Source organism: Condylura cristata, unplaced genomic scaffold (genome assembly GCF_000260355.1).
Source record: "Condylura cristata isolate star-nosed mole 26May11 unplaced genomic scaffold, ConCri1.0 scaffold00049, whole genome shotgun sequence".
Lineage (NCBI taxonomy): Eukaryota > Metazoa > Chordata > Mammalia > Eulipotyphla > Talpidae > Condylura > Condylura cristata.
In genome coordinates, this window is record NW_004567150.1 from 2,520,654 (window position 1) to 2,527,968 (window position 7,315).

Genomic DNA, 7,315 nt, shown 5'->3' on the forward strand with positions numbered 1-7,315 from the left:
TGAAACCTGTATCTGTTACAGTATGTAAAAACTTTAATAGGATTAGAGTTCAAGGAGAAGAAAAGAAAAGAATTTTCCAAATAAATTGCCCAAAGTTACCCATTCCCTCATGAGTAAATGTCCAGCCAAACAAGGCTGACTGAAGTGGGCCCTCAACTTGTTTCATGTTTAAGGCATCTTCTGGTGGGAAAGAAGGGGTAAAAAGACATGCCTAAAGAAAAAGAAAATCAAATTACAAATAAAGGTAACGACTGCCACTGTCAACCTCCGCTGTGTCTCTCACCCACATGTCTTTTCCAACTGTCTCTACATGTCTCTCCTCCACCTGTCTCCTCCAAGTACCCCATGTCCCTGGCACAAGTCCAAAACTTGAGAAAGTTGCAAGTTGTTCTTCTTCAAGTGTCTCCTCTGAGACCACCTGTCTTCGCAGTAGGCCTCACCTGGCCTCAGTGCTGCCTAGTTCCCAGTAAATAGTCCAAGCTAGCTCATGTAAATAGAGGCAGGGCATGTGGCCAGAACCCCCTTCCATGGAGATGTCTCTGTTACAACAGGAGCTGAAGAGACAGGAACAATTTCTCCCCTGGAGTCTCAAGAAGAAACTCGGACCTGATGACACCTTGATGCTGACTGAGGGACTTCTGGCTTTCGGAGTTGTGAGAAAAAGTATCAGCAATTTCTGTTATTTAAAGCCACTAGACTTGTGTCAGTCTGTGATGGTCCCAGGAAACTAAAGCTGTAGTCAGTCTCTGAGTATGGCAAATCATTCTGGAAATTTCTGGTTGGGGTTTGGGCAGGGGTGGTATTGAACAGTGTTGAAGGACATACCACTTGGTGTGTTTCCCTCACACCCACCCACCCCCTGTGAATCACCCTCTGGGAAATATCCCAAGGCCCCACTGCTTCCTCAATCCTGGCCCAGAACAGCAAGGCCACACTACAAGGCGCTTGGGTAAGAGTGTCCACGCTGCATGGATGGAGCTGGAAGGGATCATGCTTAGTGAAATAAGCCAGAAAGAAAAGGAAAAATACTAGATGGTTTCATTCATAGCAGGAGCGTAAGGGACCAGGGAAGAAAATAATAATGAACCACTATATACCAGAGACATTTTATGGGGGTGGAGTGGGGACAATTGGATCAAAATGGGGGGCAGGAGGAAGTGCACTGGACTATGGAGATGGCACACTGGTAATTTAGTGATGGGAAGCCCATGGGGATTAAAACTGAGATGGAAAAATACACAAAATGATGTGAAAATAAACTATTATATTATTTTTTAAAAAAAAGAGTGTCCATGCTGCAGCCCTTGGGCCTGCCTGATTCCCCCAGATCCACAGTACAACTAAACTCTGCCAGGGAACCAAGAATACTTACGGGGGGGGTTGGGAAATCAGGGCTACTGGTTGCAGGGAAAGTGAAATCTAAAAGAGGGTGGTTCCCCCTTGCTGAAGGGTGGAGCTGGGCGGCAAGGGGAAGCTGAAAGGACTAAGAGAACATCTTGGAAGAGGACTTATAAATTTTGGAGGAGGCACATGGAGCAGAGATATATGAAGAAGCTTTGCTTGCCAGCCCAGAGCAAGCTACGATACTGCTCTCCACCTGCCTCGCAGACTCGCCTTCTCATTATCTCCTCCTGACTCCCTTCGGAGAGCCATGCTCTATTCTCCTTTCCCAAGGTGGCTCCCTCATGCGCAAGTCTAATAAAGCTTTGCCTGGTTCAACTCCTCCTGCTGTCTGGTGAATTCTTTTCCCTAGAAAGCAAACAGTCCACTCTTTGTGGTTGAGACCCTATAACAAAAGTGACTATTTGTGGTAGTGTTATTCTGAACCCCTCCAGTGTTCATTTTAAACAATAGTGTTCTGGGCTCTACACTACTGGGTCACTATTCTGCCTTCAGAATCTGTAAAATGGGCAAACAAGAAATACCCACCTCTGACAAAGATGAAATGGCAAGAACCAAATTTAAGCTCTTATCTGAAAACCTCCAAACAGGCAGAATATGTGAAAGTTTTATGACACTATACATCAAGCAATGAAGGACAGAGAGAGAACTGAGAGGTTTGCAGAAAGGTGGAAAAAGAGCCTATGTCACAGATTACTACCCAGGAAGAAGCTCCAGATGAGGATCAAAAAGGGGGCCAGACAGACCCTCAGGCTTCTTGAAAGAAGAGTCTGGGGACACTGGCCAGTTTGCAGAACCGGGAGGAACTGCAGGAAAGAGAGGGGCCCTGGAAAGAGCTGTAATTTTGTGTCTGGCCTTGATGGTCACTCGGCAAATATCTCTTGAATGACTAAGTGACTGAACTACAGGGAATACTTTCCAAGCTACTATGGAAGTAGCAAAATGAAACAGCTTTGGGCCATGGTGAGCTCCCTCTTTCTGAGTGCAGATCTTAAGGAAAAGAAATTGGCATGACAGGAAAAGATGCTTCCACTTAACCTTGGGTTATTTGTCTTCCCCAAAAATTCATAAAAGAAACACTAAAAATGTTAATCTTCTTAGAGGATAATAGAAAAGAGATCATCTGGAGTTTATAAAGTAGCTTGCTTAATAGGCTCATTTTAATAATAGCTGATTTTTTCCATCCATAAAGAGGCTGTTCTGCCGGCTCAGCAAGTCTCCTCAAAGACTTTCCATTATGGCTGAGATATAATAAAAATACAGAGGGTGATTGCCATGCTCAGAGAACAATAACACCCTAGCCCAAAATTGACAAGTCATTTGATTCATTTTATAAGCTTCAGCCACTGCAGAGCTTGTCAACACAATTCCTACTCACAAAGGAGAGGCCTAACTGTTAGGGTACAAAATAGCCAGGACCTGCATGCACAGGACCCGGCCCAGGCCTGCCCTGTGGCGTTGCCTCCACCTGGCAGGACCCCACAATCCACTGCTAGACTCATAGTTAGCCTGCCTTGCCCACTGTCACTTACCCCGTGATGCGCCCGTCTGGCCCCCAATCTCCTGTTGGGTGAAAACATATTTAGCTCACAGCTCCTCACAGTGTTCTAGGGTAGAACCCCTCTCAGCTTATTTCTTGGCGGGCTTCCCATCCTCAGTCCCCAAAAGCTATGCTCCAAGCTGGCTTGCTTCCAGGCTGCCTAGCGGCCCCACTCACACCTTGTTTACATGAAACACTCGCTGGGGCGGTCTCCTGCCCCACAGTTGCCCCCTCTTAAGCCCTGGGGATGTAGAGATGGACAAAAAATTCACCCCCTACCACTAAGCAGCACCCGGGCCCGCTGACCAGAGCGGTCTCTCTCATTCTCCAGGGCTGAGAGCGTTTCTCAGTAACTGAATGTCAGGCTCTCTTTGGAAAAAATATCCTGGAGAAAATAATTATTTTGGTTCAGAGAGGGTCAAAGTAAAAAGATGTCAAGCATGAGGAAAATAGAAACCTTGAACAGGTGTGTTCCTCACTGACCTGACTGAGCCTTTTATGGTGCCGTCCCAGGTACCCACACTCTGACAGACCACCAGCATGAAAAAGCCCTGGAGCTCCAAACCCCAGACCACAGCCCGGACCCAACATCCATAGAGCACCTCCCTCCACATAAAAACTTTAAATGGGGGCTCTCTCTGGTGGCGCAACAGGTTAAAGCACTGCATTACGAAGCTCTCTGAAGCCACTGCAGCACGAGTTCGATTCCCAGCCACGGAGCTAACCCACATGGCGCGGCAGACCTCTCCTGACCTGATCTCTGCTCCCCTCAGCAGTGTATTTCAGTACATCTGCCTGTCCTGCTCCCCACTCTGTCTCTGGTAAAGCCTCTCACCAACCACACCTCTGGCCTGTACCCCAGTTCCGTAGACATACATAAATAAATCTTTTTTAAAAAGCTTTAAATGGACTAGCTCTTTTCCTCCTCAATTCTATGAAAGAGATCCTATGAAAGAGATCCTCAGCTTTCCTGCATTTCAGGCAGAAAATTCAACACCTCCCTCCCTGGTGAGACGCTCAGACTGAGGAGGGGGCCAAGCTCCAGCCTTCAGCATCAGCTGTTGATCACTGCATCTCCAGCACAGCGCTCAGAAGGACCAGGCCGACAGCTGCAGCCATCGCACTTGCAGTGAGGATGCACTAAACAGCTCTCGCTGCTGTACCAAGTCCTAAAGAAGACACATTTCTCTCCAAGGTGTCCACACAGAGGCCAGGGAGACTTTACACGCGATGACATTACAGAGAACTTGGCAGTGCTGCTCTGTGGCCCTGGTGTGGGGTTAGCTACACACAGCAGATCTGCCCATTCTCACCAGATCAGTGCCCTGTGCTGTGGCTCCATCATGTGGCGCTTGGCCTGTGGTTCACTGTGGCCTCCAGCCAGACCCAAGGGCCCTGAGGCTCTGATGTTTATTGCAGCTTATTTTCTACTTCTCATTTATCTCCCAAAATGGCAAAATCACTTCTTATAGTTGGTTATGTAAACATGAGTTAAATCCTTAAGTTGTAAAAAGGACTAAATATGTGATAAAATAGATTCTAATTGGTTTCTCATCTCAAAAAAGAAAAGAAAAAGCTATCTAATGTAAACAGCCTGACTTGTGTTCCATTAATAAGATGCCCAATCACTGCTACTGAGCAAGAGGTAACTATATGGAGAGACATTTCTGTCAAATTTTTTCATGCAATTAACTGCATATATTTCCTGACAGACTAATTTATTAATTAATGCTTCAGCTAAAGAATTTTGCATGTAATTGTATTCCTTGTAATCCATCTATTGACAAATTTATGTGCCCCTCTGTTTATTTGCTAATACCATTCCTTGCTCTAGGATGATCAGAAATAGAACTCCAAGTATTTTCTAGATGAACCAAGTACTAAAAGGTAGGTAAATGCCAGATGCATGACTGGTAGGAAAGTCTCCACAAGGTATTGTGAGTTCTCTAGTTGAGCATTTTACTACTGCCGTTCATTTTGCTCATTGCAAAATTGTGAAACTGCCTGTAGAAGATTAAACCCAGTCCCTTCATCCCTTCAGTTTAGAATTCTCTGACTTTAGAAGACACTGGATTGCGTGTAGTTCGCCTGTTATACATCCAGAATCTACAATCACCTACAGGGTGCAGTTGGAGCTCTTTTCTGTGGGACTCAGTCCTTTGCCTCAGAAGAGGAATAAGGTCCTCTATTTATGGGGTACTTAAAATTGCAAAGTACTTAAATTTCATATATTCTTTTCAGTCCCAGTCTTAATGGCCACCAGCCAGAGGTTAGAAGGAACACCTCAATCAGAGTGGTGGATTCCCTTGCTGCAGCAAGAGAGGAGACACTGCGTAGGAGCCTGGGGATGTCTGATGCAGGAGAGCAGAGTGGCTTCTAGGACTTAGGCTGATATCAGGGGGAGTTCAAGGCTGCCAGAAGGTGTAGTCGACACAGTGACCTCAGTAACTTTGCCAAGGACATTAGAAGATCATGTTGAAGCTCCAGCTATCACTGGGTCAGCAGTCAAGTGACCAGCTCACGTGGTCATGTCTACTCAGGCTAAGGCATAAGGTCTCACTTTCCTCTTATTCCAGTAGGTTCATGGACAATCAGTGATGAGCACTGGTAGCCTGTGCAGTTGAGTGCTTCTTGGGGTGCCCGTTACCTATCCAGTATCAAGCAGGCTGATCACCAACTGTCACTGCTTTCTGTAGTTTGTAAGGGAGGCACAATGTCTGCAACAAAGCAGAAATATGACAAATATTAGCCAGATGACCGGGGCCCAGATGGGAAGGAACAAAGAAATGGATAACTATGGGAGGCATTATGAGCACTTTATGGATGAGGAAATGCAGCTTCAGGAGACCCACATGTGTTAGGAGCCTTATGTCAACACCTCAGTCATCCTCTTGGCAACCCTATTTACAGACGTGGTACCTGAGGCTCAGGGAGATGAAGTGACCAACCGAAATGTAGGACATGACTAGACACATTAAACCCACAGTTAGACACGTAATTAGCAGTGAGGCTGGGATTTGTACTGTAACTGTCTATTCCAAGTTGTCTGATCTTTCTACTACTCAAGATTGCTGGTGTGTGTGCCCTTGAGAGAACAGGAAATTGAGCCCACAAAATCACCAGTTTCCACCATCAAGTGTGAGGGTGGGGGGTCTGCTTGGCTCCAAAGTCTGGGCACATTCTACTTACCCCAGCACCCTAAAGCTGGTCTTCTCCCTCAACCATGTAGGGAGCGGCCCAGCCAATCCTAGCACTGTCATCTGACAGAGAAATTTCTGTAGCTGCATTAGAGTCCTCATGCTCATCCAGGCAGCTTCCTGGAGGAGACAGCTTTCAGCTGAAAAGAATGATACTTAGGTAAAAATCTAGTATTTTTTTTATTTTTTTCCTTGATCCCTTATATTCCTCCTATAAGTGAAATCTGAGGGTGTGAGAGAATCTTGAACTAGACTGAATGATCACAGAGGCACAGAGATAAACATTCAGAGACAGGGTGCAAGCAAGCACATACACCAAGAGAAAAATGATGGCCATAAGGGAAAAGAGGTGACTAAGTTACAGAAAGAAGGTCTCAGGTGCCAGTCTCATGCCTGGGAGGTCCCTCCAGGTTCTAATGGTTCCCTTCTGTAGCCTGTCTGGGCCTCACAGCTGTTCTATGGCACAGAGATCAAAATGCTTAAGTATCCAAGGTTATACAAAGAATACCTGTATTCTGAACACTATACCACTCTTGATTTCTTAAGTCTCCCAGTGGCCCAACCACAAAAAAAGACCATGACCTTGGTAAGTATATAGAAGGTGGAATACTACTTGGTAATAAAAAATGATAAGCAACATGGATGGAACTAGAAGGGATTATGACTTAGAGAAATAAGTCAGAAGGAAAAACAAAAGTACTGGGTATTTTACCTTACAGGAGCAATATAGAGGATCTAAGAGAACACAATAAATATGCAGATACTGATAAATTAGTGATATTCTATAGGGGGATGGGATGGGAAAAGGATCAAAAGGAGGGTGGGAAAAACACAAGTGTCTGTGGTAATGATGCACTAGTGAATTGGTGGTAGAAATTCTCTAGGGACTACATATGATAAAAGAAAGCAAATAATGTATAAGAATGAACAGTGATGTACAATATATACAAATATATAACATTTTTTTTAAAAAAAGCATATGAAAAGATGGCCAACATCATTAGTCATTAGGAAATTCGAATTTAAACCAAGGTGAGTTATCATTAAGCTCTATCAGAAAGGATAAAATTTTAAAAAAAAGTATAATGGACCAGACAATAAAATAATAAGAATAACGAACAGTCATATACCAGAGACATTTTATGGGGGTGGAGTGGGGAATGGGATCAAAAACAGG